Source organism: Oreochromis aureus, linkage group 10, assembly GCF_013358895.1.
Source record: "Oreochromis aureus strain Israel breed Guangdong linkage group 10, ZZ_aureus, whole genome shotgun sequence".
NCBI lineage: Eukaryota > Metazoa > Chordata > Actinopteri > Cichliformes > Cichlidae > Oreochromis > Oreochromis aureus.
The window spans coordinates 16953653-16972128 of NC_052951.1; the positions used below are offsets into that span (position 1 = coordinate 16953653).

Genomic DNA, 18476 nt, shown 5'->3' on the forward strand with positions numbered 1-18476 from the left:
TCCCTTGTTCTCAATTAAAAATAAATAAATCGTGAATTACACCGATGTTTCCAGTCAGCTAAATTTTCTTTCTGTATTTAGTCCTGTTTTAGTGTACTGTTGCATTTCCAGCAAAGCCTCCACAAATATAAAAGAAAGAATGAGGGACTGCCAAGCTCTCTGCAGAAGACAGCTGTATATCTATAAGCAGAGCTATAAATCTGTCCTGCACATTAAATACATTATCACAGTAATCGACAAATGACAACAATGACAGGCGTGTTCATTTATAAGTGAAGAATGATTGACTTTTAAACAAAGGGCTATTTATAGTCAACCTAGGCCGGTTGTCTTTGTTGCATAACTCATACTGCTAAAAGAGAACCTATGACTATAAATGCTGAAGCAACCATAACTCTGTCAGCACCATATTTCAAGTGTTAACCTCTATAATCTGTTTGCACTATGTTGTGTCTACTGGAGAAATCCATCAATTGGATTGGCCCTATCAGAAGTATTTAACAGAAGGGGGCGGTTTGTACTTGACCACCTTAAGCCATTTTATGCCATACAGCAATAACAGAGCTGAGATTTGAACCCTGAAGCACAATTCCAGTCAGGTGCGTTTTATCTCCCTGCAATCCTTTCTGTACTCTACTCCTCTCATCTGGCTCCACCTTTACTCACACAGATGCACACATCTGTAGCATGCAGTCACAATCAAACCACAGGTTCTCACGTCCATCAGATTTCTTAATCATTTATGAGCAGCCCTTACAGGATGACAGGAACCTCATTAAAAACACATTTATGTTCTTTGTATATCATGTGTGACAAATACAGTGAGTTAGGTTGTACTGTTCATAACATGTGTGCAATTTGTCACTTTCTGAAAAATAATTAAAATGCAGGTTCAGTGAAGCATTAGAGAAAATATCGGAGCGAATGACTGTTTGATTAAATGACAAAGCCCTTGCTATTATAATGTGTCGTTAAACAGAAATCGTTCCTACAGGCATTATGTTTGAAGTAGACGCTGTCTTCCTTTTCCCAGTGGTTTTTCTTAAAAACTCTGCAAGGGAAGGACACAATCAATGCCGTTTGTGCTAATAATTGGATATGTCTGTTTTTCCCCCCCATTTTTTTTTCCACCTAAGGGACCAAGAGGAAGGAATAAAACATGAAACATGACTTGCATCATCCTGCTCAACTTACCTTTATTTGCATTGTGATTGGATTCCCTGGCTGATAACCCACGACTCTGATACATCTGGGGAGGTCGATAAGGGTAATTACTAAGAGGCTCACAGGGCATCGGGACGTATGACTGGTGATGCTTTGTGAGATGGACACACCCCAATCCATAATCAGAGTACTCCAAATGACAAAGAAGCAGCATGCATATATAAATAAAAAACGCTTATGTAACATTTTAATTGTGGGAGTGTAGTCGAGCAAAGAAAATCTTGGTCATCCTTACTTTTCATCCAATCAATTTGTAGCGGAGATGGTTGGTATCTCAAGATTACCTGCCACAAAAGAATAAATGCATTCTGCCCACAGCCTTGTTTGTCTGAATGAAACGGAAAAAATGAAAAAGACAGAAATGTCAGCACACTGTAAGAATGAGAACTAGAACTGCTCATCTTAGCGAAGGTTTCAAATTAATATGACTCAGAATTTGTTTGTTTTTTGGACTTATCAGTCCAAAAAACTTCACTTCCCAGATAAGCTTTTTCAAAGCTGTTTAACAAGGATGTTTGAGGTGTAGTTTTAACTGGCTAGTTTTCCCCAGAGTCAACCCTACAGTTAAGGACATCGTGCATTTGCACATCCTTGCGAGTGCATGTGCATCCTCTTTGCACTTGTCTGAACAGCGCAGCACCAAACGATTGCTAGTAAAACATAAGCAGATGTACAAGTTTTAACCACTCTTGCATCTTGTGTTTAGCACCTGAAGTGTATGGATCCACAACGCATACCCTCATTGTCACCGAAGAGCAAATTTGTGGTATTTTCACTATCATTTCACTTCTGATATTTCTCTTGAGCACTAACAGTATTTTTTAAGGGTTCAGTCATTTTTTATTTAGGATCTAACAATTTTGTAACGCCACAGTTAAGTTAATAACTTGATTAGTTTTTGTTGACTCTGGTTTTTCTATAGACTGGAGGAATAACACAAAAGAAAAGTGGAAAAAATGGATCATGTCTATTTTAGAGTAGACCTAAAAAGATCTATTAGAATAGATTTAAAATAGATCTGATCAAGCTTTTTTGTTGGATTATCAACAAAAAAAAAGCTTGGCTATATTTGCATTTCACTTGTTGTAGGAATAATGTGCAAAAATTAAAATTTCTGTAATTTCCTGTGATGTAACTAGCAACTGTTACTTCAAACATCTTTAATCTTTACTTCAAAAGCTAATTCCTGCTAAGAATACAACAATTAATTTTATTTGAATTAATTTTCTGAAGCTCAGACTTTAATTATTATATTCAACAATTCATGTAACAATAACAGCATAACACACACTTCATTTTGGTGTGTTGTACCTGAGGCCAGGTAGTATGCACTTTACTTGTCCAGAACTATGTGATGTTTCACAGAATAAACAGTGTTTCAGCAAACTCTCAGCTGTGTCCTCTGAAGCCAAGGAAGTTGTTGTTGGGTGTACAAAGACCAGACTTAATGAAATATTCATGTGCTCACATATTTATACTCAAAGCCTCAAGTGTTAACATGAAAAAAACGAAAAGGTAGACCCTCTGTTTTTAGAGGATAAGCTTTGTTGTTGGTGATTGAGCTGTGTTGTGCAAACAGCTTTTTTCCTGAAAGAGATGTCCAAAAAAGTCAAGTATGAAATATACAAAATGCAATCAAACTTCTATGAGAGGGTGGTAATTATTCTGAGGCTGACTGAGTAAACAATCATCAATGTTAAATGAGTTAGACCAAGCAGTCTCTAATAAGTTGGGTTGTTTCAAAGGCGGGAGCACTCTTTAGGTAGTCTACTCCTCCCTGTGCTATGGATTAATCCTGGAAACATATTGAAGATTGGCTTTTGTCATAATGAAAGTGACACCAGTGGGAGTCCAGTCAGTGAGATGTTCAAGGAAGAGCAATTGACCAACTGTCAGCTAGATGATTAGCACTAGAGCCCTAATTATGTCACTTATTGCAATGGCAATAACTTAAATAATTACAATAAATGCCACATTACTGTATGTTATTATAATTATAAGTAATTATTGAGCCTCAGAAGAATTTTATGTAACTTCACACACATGTTTAACATAAAGAACTCATAAAACCAGGTTCTGTTCATGGCATATATTAGCCATAAGAGGTCATTTAATTTAAATTTGTAATCACTCTACTTATTCCTAAAATAGTTCAAGGGATCATGTAATTAATTTTTACTTAGTAATGTATTACTGCCCAACACTGGCCATCAAGGAGAAGAGGAGGTGTAAAGCAGTACTGGTGGAAAAACTGTAGGTTACTCTACAAAAAGCACAAATCTTTCCTAAAAAGATTACAGTCTTACACTGGACAACTGCAAAACTGTCAGTGGATGTAGTAACTGAATCTATGTCAAAAGTGTCACAGAGACAGATTTAGATGCTTATTGTAGATGTTATGTCACTACAGAAATCTGGCACATTCACATGACCATAAAATATATCCTTCTTTATCCTGTGCAAAGCAAAACAAAATTACTATTCAAGTTCTTCAGCTCTGTTCCAGCAACACTGCTATTTGATACATTTGCAAAGTGTTGTTTATTATAACATATATGACAATCATTTTGAAATTAAGCCTCTTAGTTTTGAAGTAGCAAGAAATCCATCTTTTCATTACCAAAAGCAAAGTTAGGTTTCTGTGATGGGTTTGCCAAACAATTATAATTACCTCTACTTACTCATTATTTTCAAATTTACGTAATTTTATTAAAGAAATTTATTTTTTGTTTTCCCATTTCATTTTCTGAAAGTTGAATCCAATTTGATGTCTATCAGATGTTTTGAGTCTGCCAGGAAAATTTGAAAAAAGAGAAAAGAAAGCTTAATTAAAGCAAGTAACCAAGTTATGTCTTAACTTTGAACTTATCACACATGAATATTTCACATTTGTCCAGTTACAGCTCTGCCTAAAAAAAATTTGAAATATTTGAGAATCTAATATTAGAAGAACAAGAATTCAAAGCCACTTTGTGCTCCTGCAAGTAGGGCACTGGTTTTGCCTCTTGAACAGAGCTTTTGTAAGCCCCTTCTCAACAATCTGCTGCAGAAGCTTTGCGTGACATCTATTATGGGAACATTTTGTCACCGACACAAACGCTGTTTATAAAAACAAAAGAAACTGCATCTGAAAAAAAAAGTCACTGTAACCTAGGATTTGTTAGGTTGGCAGTCCGTAAATCCCCCACACACAAACAAGAGATAGTTAAAAGCTCTTTTCTTTATATACAGTGCATGAATATCTCAACAGCAAACTAAACCCTGAATGCTTATTGTGTAAAGCAGTCAGATAAACAAAGAGCTGTAAAACAGCTTTAGGGCAACTAAAGCATTTAGTGTAAACACTGTTAATTGCACTTTTACAGATGTGCAATGATTAAATAGCTCAACATATTAAGTAGTTTTGTCAAACTGGTTAGTTTCCCTGTTTTTGTCAGACATAGGTCCTTCCAACTTACAGCAGTGGCGGCTGCTGACTCCAGCACAAAAATGTCTTTAATGACTTCAGCTTTTACAGAACAAGTGAAGCATCTGCAAAAACACTGCAAACAATGAGCTCAGCAAAACAGCAGAATAAAGGTTTGCCTTCTCCAAGTTCACTTCCCACCTGTTTATAATCTGAAATTTAAAAAAGTCATTAAACATTCAGTAGAGTATGATTTGAGACTGTATAGCATGCAATTTTCACTTAAAAATAAAACACTAAAGAAGCTTCTTTGTGCAGCCTGTTGGCCAATAAAATAATGTGGTTTAAGGTCAGTACATGTTGGTTTTTATTTTCAGACCTAGCGATAGCAGATTTGCTTAGGTATTTGGCTATGCAGAATGGAGAATTATGGGTATACAATACAGATTGCAACCTTCACAAAAGCAAAGTCCAAGTAGCCTGACAGTTAATCCGATATGCCAGGGTAGAATACTGTTTAAACAAAACACTTGGTTTCATATTATAGTAAGAGGTCTCCATGATTTTCTCAGTGGCAGTTTGAAGGCGAGCCGAGAACAACACAAACAAGAATACACACAGTGACTGGTTGTTTCACATACTTTTTGAAACCTGTAGATGACTACAGGACCAATGTTCAACCATACTGGTTCCTTCAGCCAGCAATCCCATGAAATTAGCTGATCTCATTACCAGTACATATCAGTCATGCAACCTAGTGTAGGCTATTTCAGATGCTTCAGGCTGTATAGACTTCCTGCAAGCCACTTTGCAAACACACCTCCCCCTAGCTCCTCCACATCATGCTTTCTGATTTAATCAATAACGTTTCTGTTGTCACCGCCTCCTTTGTTCTGGCTCCTGTTCCCACCTTAGGCTTTCTACATATGCAAATGGGCGACTGTGGTTCAGGGGGTTGAGAAGCTCATCTGTAACTGGAAGGTTGCCCGTTCGATCCCCCAGCTCTCTCTGTCTTGGTCGTTGTGTCCTTGGGCCAGACACTTTACCCTACCGCCTGCTGGTGTTGGCCAGAGGGACCGATGGCGCGATATGGCAGCCTCGCTTCTGTCAGTCTGCCACAGGGCAGCTGTGGCTACAACTGTGGTTTACCCCATCCAGTGTGTGAATGTGAGAGTGAATGAATAGTGGAATTGTAAAGCGCTTTGGGTGCCTAGAAAAGCGCTATATAAAAGCAATTCATTATAAAGGGAAGTCTCATGACAGATACTTACTGCCAAATATAAATAACTACAGATAGAAAAACAAACCTATTTGAAATAAAGGGGTCTTGACACAACTATACTGACTGCCTAATATAACACAATGTTTGACTAAAAACTGGACAGTAAGACAATTTATTTAACTGCTTAAACAAAACAGCACAGTTAAATTAATCTGTTTTTATATGGGCAAATTGGTGCTTTGTTTATCTTCAGGGTTGAATTCGGTAATGTAAGAGTGAGTAGAACATGAAGGAAGTACGAAAACAGCTTTGCGTCAGCCTGAAAGGAAGGTGGGAAGAGGACAATCACAGAAATCAATAACTGCATTGTTACTTGGAGTAAGGTGAAAATTTGAACAAAGCACGTCTGTCAGACACACAAAAGCCAAACTCTCTGCACTGAACACTCATGAAAAGCTGGTGTACAACACAAGTGAAGACAGAACAAGACAGATCTATTTTACTCTACTTTGTCCTCTCTTTCTGTCCTTTCTTTGTCATGTCTGTTTGGGTGTCTGAATAGCTCCAGGACATCATTCTGTAGTGCTTGCTGCAAAAACAAACACAAAAAGGCCTTTGGACTCCTCATCTGGTCAAAGCCCTTGATAGAGGAAGCGAGACAGGAGGTAACACCTGGCTCTCCACCAGCTGCCTAGGGGCATAGAGTCTCACACATTAATTCTCTGAAGTGAGAGGATCTGTCAGCAAATCAAACACATACACACACTAATGCTTAAGGCATACATATGTGCACAAACTCACAGCTGCACAGACATACACATACAAAACACTCACAGCTGCACAGATATACACACACACACACACACACACACACACAGACAGACTAAGTTGCATCTCGAGGGACGATAGCCTTAGCAACCGGAGCTGTGTCGGTTATTCCTCCTCTCGCTTTAACATTTTCTATGTCCCTCTGTTACATTTTTATGGACATGTGATCTAAATCTCAAAACAACTGAAGCGAGAAGAGTTACTTTGAGCTGTTTTAAAAGAATTTGCAAAGATTTTTTTTTTCTTTTAGCATGAAATCCCTACATGGTTCTCAATTACAGTCCTCAGATCTCACAATGGTGCCATGCTTAAAAAAGTGATGCTTTTTTCCCCCCTCTTTAGTTCATTTTTTCTTTGACTTTCTGTTGTGCTGGGAAGAAAATCTGCTGTGTGCCCACCATTTTAAAGACTGATACAGGCAAATGATTCCAGGCTTCCAGACCCACTGATTTGCTTGTGCTTGAGGTGAGAGAGGAAATCAATAGAAGGAGGAAATAGAAAACGCACCTGTAGCGGCAGTGCTATTTTAAAGAGAATAATGTCAAAACATCATTTAAGAGAAGCCACATGCCTCTGGCATAGAACGATTGGGTATTTTATAGTTCACTGGCCACTCATTGGAAATCAGTGCGATGGAAACATAAACCAAAGCATTTCAGTTAGACAAAAAAACACCAACAAATTTATTGCCGCGTTAAAGCAATTCCATGTTTCTAAAGCAATACAAGGCTACTCTTCAAAGATTAATGAACAGACTTAAATTAAATGTATCTGACATTTAATTGTGTGTAGTGATTTAATGGTCCTGCTTAGGCAACAGACATTTTTCTAGCACAAATAGACTTCAAAGCAATTGCCAAGGGGATTTTACTTTAGAAACATGAACAGGTAGAAACAGAGGCTGCAGCCTGACTGCTCATCACTGCATTTGTTACCTGCTGAAGTTCAGGGTCTGGCTGCTGGGCTGGGGCTGGCATTCACTCATGTTTAAAATCATTTTGGGTTCTTGGCTAGCGTTCGCAGCATAATGCAGTTGTTTCTATTGTGGATGCAGTTTGGACCATTGTGCTCTCGTCCTTTTGTGCAAGAAAAATAAAAGAAATTTCCCTGTGCAGGTTGCAGACTGTGCCACTATTTCCCTCCTCTGATGCACCAGCTGAATGTAGTGCAAGTGGGATCGATGAGCAGCCAGACTGGCAATTCCCCCCAAAAATGAACAACTGGGAAGTGGTTCTCTACAAGAACCTGTTCTCGATTCCTATCCCTACTCATCACGGGCATGAATATTATGGTAATTTTAGTATTTTTATGATTTAAAGTTTGAATTTATTTTGGATTTTGTCTAATACACACAGGGTCAAAAGTGTACATGCAGGATCAACTCAACTCAAGTTGTCCTGAAGACTCTTGAATGTCTTTTAACTTGATGGACAAATTTTCATTAGTGATTCATCACTGACTATAACTGGAAGTTTCTCCTTACATATTTTTTGACAGAATTTTTGACCAACACTCAGAACAAGTAGAAAGTCCAACGAAGTTTAAGAAGATTTGTAGATTCACACAAGTTGGGAATGTCTTTTGCAGCCATTTCTAAACAACTGGAGATCAGAACATCATTAATTCAAAAAACTATTAGTACATAAGTACAAGTTATTTGGGCATGCAACCACGCCACAGGTTTGGAAGGGGAGCCAAACAGTCACCCTCAGATGAAAGGAAATTGGTTATGATGTTCAAGAAAACCACTAAGGCTCAACCCTTCCATGAACTGGAAGCTAGTGGAACACCAGCATCACTGTGCACACTGAAGGAGTTTTTCATAACCATGGATTGAGAGAGTGACAACCAAGAAAGAAGCCAAAATGGACACCTTCAAGCTCGCCTGACAAGCCAAATGCCTTCTGGAGAAATGGTTTCTGGTCAGATGAGACAAAGATTGACCTCTTTGCCCATAATAAAAAGAGTAATCGTTGAAGAAATAAAGGTGAGGTTCTCAAACATAAGACCACTGTACCAACTGCCAAGCACGACGATGGAAGCATCATGCTCTGCGACTGTTTTGGTGCCAGTGATACTGGTAAATTGCACAAACTGGATGGAAAAATGACTAAAGAGCACTACCTTCAAATTCCTCAACCGATCTCAAATCAGCAAGTAGACAGTTAAAGCTTAGACATAGATGGGTTTTCCAATAGGTCAATAATCCCAAAAACACTTGAAAAATGGTTTTGGAAAAGATGAAGCAGCCTAACATTTAGCTTCTGGAAAGACCTTCCCAAAGCCCTGACCTCACCCCTATTGACAATTTGCGCATTCATTATTAAATTTTTCTCCTGTAAAATCATTCCACTTTGGTAAAAAGACCAGTTCAAAGGAATAATCAGAAGCCCAAAATTACCATAGCACTCATACCCCTGAACAGGGTATGGACACTTTTACCATAAAAACATAAAATAACTTGTTAATATTGTTTTAATGACTTAAACCCCCGATAAACTGTTCTCCACATGTTGTTACATTTAGTACAAAACATCATTATCAAAGTTTGAAAGTGCCTGAGGTTTCTGAAAGTCGGAAGAAAAGTGGTTTAAAAAGCAGACAGCTTCACTGATGCTTATCACATCAGTGGTTTGGATTACACTGCCTTTGCAGTCACAGTCACAGAGTCCACAACACATGCATGAATTTGCCTTTAGCGATACAAATTATTTTGACACTGCAGCACATGCAGAAATCAATGGCCCCGACGATGTCCAGCTGTCTTACCTCCCACCCCATTCCCACCCCATGAATCACATTTCTTCAACACTGAAATTTTTTTTCACATGTTTTCACCAGGATGAGCTGATTAGATGGTCAAGGTCACCGTGACTTCAAAAATATATAAAGATTTCTGCCTTTATGTGATACAAATTAGTATTTTTAAATCCTCATTCTTTGTCGTCTCTCAGTGTCCTCATAGTGTTCTTGTTTCCTGTTTTATTGTGAAATCAATGGCCTGTCTCGTCTGGTTGATTATTCCCGATGTCCCCAGCAATCTCCTGTGTCTTACCTCTTCCTTTGTGGTGGCTGGTCCCATTCCATGTTCCCCATGAATCTGGTGTTAGTATCATTTCTTCAACACTGTAAATTCTTTTTTTCACATGATTAAGTTTTTCTGTTTTTGTTAGAAACCAGGATGATTGCTGATTAGATGGTCAGTAAGGTCATTTTGGCACGTGACTTCATTTTAAAAATGTGAATTTGCTGATCTTTAAAATAAAAGAAAAAAAAGCCTTGCTTCTGGCACAGGTTATCAGAAGGTTGGAAGTAGGAATTTACCAATTGTGTGTGTGGGGGGGTTAATGTGAATTTGCTGATCTTTAAAATAAAAAATCCCTTAAACACCAAAAAGTGCAACAATAAACTTACTGTACTGGGCTAACCCTTGTAATGAGTAAAAGTGTGTTAAGTAATAGGAGCCGTTGCTGAATTATCATTCAAACAGCAGACACAGTACAAGTGATGGAGTCAGGCATTATGCAAACCAGGTTCTAAGCTTAATGCTATAATTCTGAAGAACATCTAATCTACTGCAACATACACACAGTAGATTTGATCTTTGCATTTTAAATGCTGTTAATTTCCACACAAGGCTAAAGCAAATGTATTTGTGTAGCACCTTTGAATAACAAGGTCATGGAAGTACTTTACATGAGACATAAAAATCATGAAGATAATAAAGGCAAAGACAAAATTTAGGAATCTTAAAATGAAATACAAGAAGATAAATGTAATAAAATAACCTTAATTAAAGAGACTAAAATTATACTGCAGCTATAATGCAGTATGTTTCATAATTTGTGACTGAGGAGCCGAGCTTCATTACCAAAGGAGTCAAAATATTCTGCAATGAAATCCAGCCCTTTATATGCAAAACTCGTGTGATCAACAGATGGCACTGCAGACAGGAAGGCAGGAAGACCACTGGCCAAAAACATGAAAAACAAAAATCCAAGGGCAAAATCAACCAGATTAGATTAGAAAGAAGAGGGAGTTGCAGTGACAACCTGACAAACGTAGACACAGACTGTATTCACAGCAGGGAGAGAAGGGTAATATGGTACACAAACACTGAGGGCAGGGAAAAGAACAAAGGAGGGATAGAAAACACACACAAGGAACCAAACTTTGAAATAAACAGCAAATAAACAGGAAAGGAGAGCAAGAACAATCTCACACAGACACAAATGAGACAAAGACAGATGGTATACAGAAAAGGGGGGAAAAAACATTCAGAAACACTAAATTTAAAACTAAGGACAGATCATTACAAAGACACTTTGAAAGTATGAATAATTTTCTACAAATTAAATTTAATTCTGGGAGTTTATTTCAGACATAACTGTTTCTGAGCAGAGCTAAAACAATCACAGAGGGCTAGTAAAATCATAAATGTACTTTTATAAACTAACATTCGGATTATACTATATATCAAACTGATAGCAATGAGGACTCCGAGTTCAGAATGATCAATTAGTGAAATGTCTGATTCTCTTTTCATAGAGACAGAGTCAGTCAGACTTATTTAAGAGAAAAGTAAGTTTAAAGTAAATTTGGCTTTACGTCTTCTGACATGAAATTTCTTTACTTCTTGGTGTCTGCTTAAGCTTTCAGAAGGCTGAATTGTATTTGGTTGGACGCTAATAATTAAATGTGGGTCTGAATTTAGACTATATTGAATTTTCTGCCCTGGTTCTTTATTAGTACAGCAGGATAGAGAAAACCCAACATTGAGTTGTCTTTCTGTCCAGAATGATTCTTTCAGTTGGATATTTAATTGGACATGCAAGCAATTATTACACATCATCCAAATTAAAAATAACAAAACACAGTGTTAGTCCATTACCTCCTCAATCATGGACTCTTTCTACATAATGTTGGATTAGTTTTATAAAGCAGCTGTCCTTGTTCGCCACCATCACAGTTAATAAAGCTGATAGAGATCTGAATCATTTCAACCTAATAGTGTGTCATATTTGGATAAACTTGCTGAAATTAAAGTTAAATTAAAATTCCTTGGATGTGCAGTTTCTAAACCAAATGATGTAAAATTGTTCTTAAAAAGTTAGAAGTTTATGATTTATACGATCTTTCAATCAGCTGCTTCCTCTGAGTCAAAACTTTTAGCTACTGAGACTCTGCACCTTGGTGACCTGACAGGCTTATTACAGGCCTGATGAAACAAAGCCTGAGATAAATTCTAGTTGAACTAACCATTTTATTCTTATTTACTGGTATAACCTTCCTACCCAATGCTACTATTACTCTAAATCATTTGATAATGGTAGAAATACAGCAATATATGATAAATAATAAAGAAAGAACTGTTAAGCCCATGGAAAATAAACCAGAATACTCAGATGCATCAATCATTTTTTCAAGATTTTCAAGAAAAGCGTCCCAAATGCAAACACAATTTGAAGGTCTCTCCCTTTCTCTCTACCTTTAAGAGAAAGTCAGCATTGAATTTTGAGGAAAAAAAGGTCTCTTTTATAGAGTCTCCTAAGCTCCAGCATATATAGACAGTAAGGTCCACCACAATAACTCCTCCAGCAACAACAACAAGCTGCCTCAGGGGTCAAAAACTGCTTTCAACCTGAGTGGACACCTCACTGGACAAAGATTGCTTTCTATTTATAGAAGCGATTGCAAATTACTTCACGAAATGGCGTTAGATAAGAAGGTATGCTGCAAGCTGCTTGTCAGAACCCACAGGAAACTCAGAAACATCCAGGCTATATGTGAATCTTTAAAAAGTGGTGTTAGAAGCGAAGGGATCCACTTTCCTGCATTTAAATGTGTTAAGGTATTCCAATACATTTCTTCAGAACAAAGCCGGCTGTTTTATTATTCAGCCTAAGTTTTTCTTTTCTTTTCCTTTCCCCCTGTCAGCTGGGAAAGTGATGGATTAATTTGTGCAAAAGCAAGTTTCAGCAATGTTAAATTACAGCCCCTTTTCTCTTGCCATATAGCTTTAAAAGCAGACATTCAATTTAGCAGCAGCCGTGCCACTCAAAGGTAGAGCTGAAGGTGACAGATAATAGGGAATGTGGTAATACAGTTTAAATGTATTATGTTGTTTTGAAAACTATTGAGATTTCCAGGGCAACCACTTCTGTTTGAGTGATAATAGCATGGTTACGGCAAAACCGAAAGAGCAGCCAGTGAGGGGCTCTTTCATTGCCTTTAAAGGACTCAGAGGTAAAATGTGACTTTGAATGGTTTCTGTTATCAGACCCTCTAAATGCCCCTTAACTGTCACGGTTCAGTCCTCTAAAGAAACTTTAAACAGCACTTTTCAATTGTGCTTTTATAGAAAGCACTATAAAAATATCAAACAAATCAAAAAGATATCACACAGGCCTCTGGAAACATTTTGTACAAAATTAAATGGGGGAAAAAAAAGTAGTATTACAGATATAGTTACATTACATAAGCCTAAAATAACTGCGGGTAACTGCTATGTCCTTGACAGATCACTGCAGCTGAGTCAAACCTGCTCTTTCAAGAGTCGGGGTTAGTGAACAGTGTACAGTAGCGCAGGATGTACTTAGAGATGACATGTGTGTATTCCGAAACAATCTGTTTATTCTCTCTGGGGTCTGGAGAGTGATATCTGAGCAGTGAGAGGCATTTCTGCTGCAGCAAGCCATGATTTCTTAGGAAGAACTGTTTACTTATCCTTGGCATCACTGGTATAGTGGAACCTCTAAGAAGTAACTGCAGCGTGTTGATATTACACAGGAAACAGCTCTCAAAAGTCCCTGAAATTTGTACTAATTGCACTGTATTTCTTTATAAGAAGACATTACCATTACTCTGGGGATATGTGCATGATTGCTTCATATTTATCAGGGGTGTGTTTTCACATGAAACTAAGGACAAACTCCATTTTAATCTTATTCTCTACCAACAAATGCACACCAACCTCCACTTACAGGTTTAACCTCTCAACAATCTAACCAAAAAGCAAAGGCATATTACGCATTTAGTTAAAGTTGGTTCAAAACTACGGGGAGGCACAAACCCAGCCAGAGGGGGTGTCACAAGCCGGGATAAATTGGAGGGTCACATCAGGAAGGACATCCAGTGTAAAATCAGTGCCAAATCAAACATCCGCTGAGGCAACCCCTTAGGAAATAAGAGAGCAGCCAAAAGTACTTTCTTGTTTACAAATACAAATGTAGTCTATCCTGTGATATTTAGCCATTAAAAATTTGTAAGACAATTTTAAACTATAAACTTAAGTAAGGCAAGCTTCCTTCTTTGCAGTGTTTTTGGTGGTCTGCCATATCAGGCGCATGAACCCTGAGCTGTGAGGCCAGTCATTCACCAGGCTTTCTTTATACGGTGCCCCTGAAAAAAATAAGATCAATTCTTTTAGTAGACTAGATAATGTGATTTTAGAAAAGCACAGTCCAAGCAGGAATTACTTGGACAAAAGGTATTCTGCAGAGCAGATTAATTTATATAAGAGAACTTTTTAAGGCGACTGGTTTATCTTATGCAAAAATGAAGGGATAGGAAATAAAATCCATTGTAGTTTTCCACCTACGACAGTGCCTCGCCAATATGAGGAAATAAAAAAGCAAATTACAATCCTTCACTGTGCGTTGCTGAGACAATCTTCTTCTTTTCTATAATTTTTGCTGACTGTAACAAATATGAACTGTGCGTGTTGGGGATCCAGGGTGGGGGGGCTCGGCCTCGACGCATCTCCAGCGACAACAGAGACAGATCAATTTTAATTACCCAGTAACGTCTCAGAGAGCATGAGAGTAATGAGGATTCAAACAGCTTGGATGGTCACTCTTACCTCAGGGAACTCCCTGAGCAACTGATACAAAATATAGCGCAACTCCCACGGATGCAAGCAGAGGAAAAGAGGGGTTATGAAAACCTTTAAGTTACTTTATGTAGCCTCAATGTTGAACAACAGCAGACGCTATGCAGTAAGGTTCGACTCAGCTAAAGGGTGACACTTAGAATGAGGACGGCAGTGCATTTTCAGTGGAGGTGAAGAGGAAACATGAATCTAACCTGCGGCTGTGTGAGAGTGTGAGGGAGTGATATGAACAAGAAAGAGGGGGAGGAGACAGACGGACAGAGGGGATGCTGCAAAGGGAGCTGTCACTGCCAACTGGATGCTCATACTGGAATAGGAGCCATGTTACATTTCACAGACAAAGACGGTGCCTGTTTGCTTTGTAGCTACAGAAACTACCTGCCACACATTCTCCTGCCTCTGCTCTCGCCGTGACCAGAAAAACTGAACCGTCTAAACTGTACTACAGTCCTGCTTATTCATAAATGGCCAACTACAAAAGTTTTCATTGTGATAAGTTACTGCAAAAATCTAAGAGGACAGAAAAAAACACCCCAAAAGCACAAAATGTGCTGCAGCAGCAAAGCAGTTCAAACCAACAGCCACAGCAGTAACGCTGCCTCTGTGCCCACTCTTCAGTATGCTCGAACGTTTGTATTAACAAGTAAAGCAACACCGCATTTCTGATGAGGGTAATTCACCATTAGCAAGCATCTCTTGAACAAAAACAGAAAAGAAGCCCCCTGCTTTTGAATCCCTCTGCTACAGAAGCCATACTGTGTTTCTCCTTGAGGCAAAATTCAATCAACCAGCGTAAGAAGCGTTGCCTTCATTACAGCGAAATGTCTATGGTGTCACAAGGCAGCTTAAAACGATTTAAGAGGCAGGAGGAATCTTCTGCTGGTTTTCTACCCCTCTCCACATCGCATTACATGTTGTTTAAAAGTCTGTTCCAATCAATCCCCTTTAAAAGGCCTTTTATGGGAGCAGAATTAGCCTCAGGGCTATTTTTAGAATCAAAAACATTTCATGTTTTCTGACCAGTCGGCCACACAAACGCTGTGTAGGAGAGGTATTTTAACGTGCTCTACACACAACCAAATCTGCAGACCTTCTTAAAAAAAAATGCTTGTTCAAATACACAAATGTTATGTCTGAGAGTATTACTACTATAGCAGATTGCAATGACTGACTTTTAAATTCCATGCCTTTGATTGAGCAGTAAAAATAAAATATTCCACGTTGATTGTGAATGTGTAATTCAATTAACTACCTTCTTTTCTGGATCAGCACTCAGCTGCTTTGCATGTATGTTCCTAAATCACTTTCAGCTGACTAATTCAAATTCATTGATCTGTAAAACTGCAGGTGATCATGCTTTAAAGGCCAACGTTCCTTGTTCTGGTGATAGATCGTAACAATTATGAATGAACCAGATTTTTAAAAAGGCCGAGTCGAGGGAGACAGAGAGTTGCTTTAAAGTAGCCTACATGTGGGATTCAGGGTGAGAGCAGGGAACCCTGCAGTCTCATGGGTGTAGTCATTTAATCTGACTCCACAGAGTACATCAAAGAAATTAGCAGCAGAGACATGACGCATTAAATTATTTTTAATTAAGAAATTTCTCAAGAGGATGCCGAAAGTGCAAATAGAGAAGGGGGGATTCTTTTTTTTTTACTTTGAACACTAAGTTGACATGTATTTATAAGCATGCATGAAACAAAGACCCTATCAAGCTATTACTGGTGATCCACTGTGTGTTGTTCCAGTGAATATACCGTACAGTAGTTCTGAATGATTACGTTGACTAGCTGTGAATGAGCAAGAGCAGAGTACAAAGGAAGATGGATAAGCGGTCAAAGCCCATATATCTTTCTTGTATCCAGTCCGCACAAACAATGTGTGGATCCAGTGTATCCGTCCTGGCAGAAGCAAACAGTGAATAATCAAACGCTCTCTGTAGCCAAATGAGTATCCCCGGTGACATTTCATTGTGACCGGACCTGCAGTTTAAATGCATTTTCTGCCAACATAAACTCTCACACAGCAAAACACAAAGACTGAGTCTGGCCGGGAGACTCTTTGAACATGACTGTTTAAACTTTCAACAGCATTACACACTTTTAAAAAGAATTTATAACACAGCCAGATGTATGAATCAGGGAGGGAGAGAGGAACTGTGTTTGAAGAAGGCCTGGTGAACTGTTTAGTGCCAAATCCAAGGACCTGAAGTTTGTCCAGGTCACTGATAACTAAGACAGAAGGGATGTGAGCTGCCTCAGTCAATTCTCTTCCTATAGGCATCCATAGTATAACTGACATAAGCAAATCAGTAAAACACAGTGAACCTGGTTTGAGCCTGATTAGGTGATAAATCTCAAAGTTGCCTTCTAGTCATTCCAATTCTTAAACATTCAAATAGTAAGTGAGTCTGGTGAATATCCTACATATGTCTCTTTTCTCCACATCAATTTGAGTTGAATTCCGAATTGTATATCAGTTTTAAACGCCTTTAATCAAAAATAACTAATCCGGATTGATGTTTATGTGATTTTTAGTGAATTTTACTGGCTTCTGATGCTAATCAAATTCCCACAACTCATTGGATGAGCAGCTGAATGTGAAGGTGGAATCGTGTAGTTTGTCAAGTGTAACTTTCATTCAGTGGAAGTGAGACTAAACGCCTGGCTGACTTGCTTGCTAAGATGTTTTTTTTTTTCTCCCTTTCCTCTTGCAGTGCCACTGTGTTCGATGCGTCTCCAAGTGCGCACAACCCGTCTGCAGCAGCATTATTCCGCAGACCGCCTGCCAGGCATCTGGCTGCTCTGCGTTTATTTCTGGAGGCGCTGCTTTTCGCTCAATCACCTCCAACAGGTGGATAAGAACACTGGTGGATGTACACCCTGGGGAAAACTGGAGGCGTTGAAAAAACAGGTGTAATCCACCGAGGGAACTTGGTTGTTGTTGCCTATTTTCGTCTCCAGGATTTGTTGCGCGGTGAGTTTAATGCGGTGTGAGCCGGTCTGCGTTTTTTCCCGCACCCCCTCCGTAAAAGACCGAATGGAAATCGTGATTAAACCTGACCAAATGTGGATTCTCAGGAGGAGTGCTAAGAAGTCTCCAAAAAACGAGAGGGAAGAATGCGTACTACACTAAAAAAAAAAAAAAAAAACAGGGAAAAGACGCGCTGACATCTCTAACACTAACAAGCGGGATTTTCACACTGCTGTTTCTACATTTATGGGGATACAAATTCCAAGAAGTTGAGGCGAATTATTTTCATGCTGTTTTCCACAGGAAAACCACTGAGCTCCCTGAGCGAAGTTCCAATGTCCATCATCCCAAAGGTTAGTCATTTGCGTCTGTGTACTACTACTAATCTTTGACTATAAAAGGCTCTGTAGCAGACAAGAGTAAGGCATGTTACCCTCGGAAGATTTCTGATACAAAATTAAACCGTGGCAGTTTAATGATTGTTTTCACCCGTACTGTAAGCGCGGGGTGGGCTTTAAATATGCTGCATGGTCTGTTGGAAATCCATTCGATGCTGCTTGAGAACTACAACTTTCAGAATAAAAGATTCCCTGCCGTGGCGTTGGTGCGCTGCTGCACCGTGTAATCAAACAGCTGAGATTTCCCATTTCCAAGTAATGCATTGAATTCGGCAAACTCATTAGGGGAAGAGAGCCAGTGCACAGAAAGGCTACCTCTGTATGTGCGCGCGCGTGTGCGTGCGTGGCTGTGTGTATTGGCTTGTGCGCTACTGAGCGTGGGCGCCTGCGTGTGCGTTTCGGTATTTGCACACAGAGGTATCAGCAGGCCGTACCTTTTGTAGTGTTTCTGCTTGGTTGGCAGCTTCCCTTAATAGCGGCTGTCTTTTGAGGCAATTTCTGTCGCAGGTTCAAGCAAGCACCAGAAAATATAAC

General features: G+C 38.9%; 1 protein-coding gene across 2 annotated transcripts in view; it reads left to right on the plus strand.

Moving 5' to 3' along the window:
• The first annotated feature begins 17298 nt into the window (after window positions 1-17298).
• The window catches only part of LOC116323461 (short transient receptor potential channel 4), a 32277-nt gene continuing 31099 nt past the window's right edge, over window positions 17299-18476 (plus strand). Inside the window, exons 1-2 of one of the 2 annotated variants that reach the window (XM_039617875.1) lie at window positions 17299-17547; window positions 17848-17897. The gene's annotated coding sequence lies outside the window, so the exon portion shown is untranslated. Of the gene's footprint in view, window positions 17898-18476 lie in introns of both variants that reach the window. The other variant, XM_039617874.1, reaches the window with a different exon arrangement.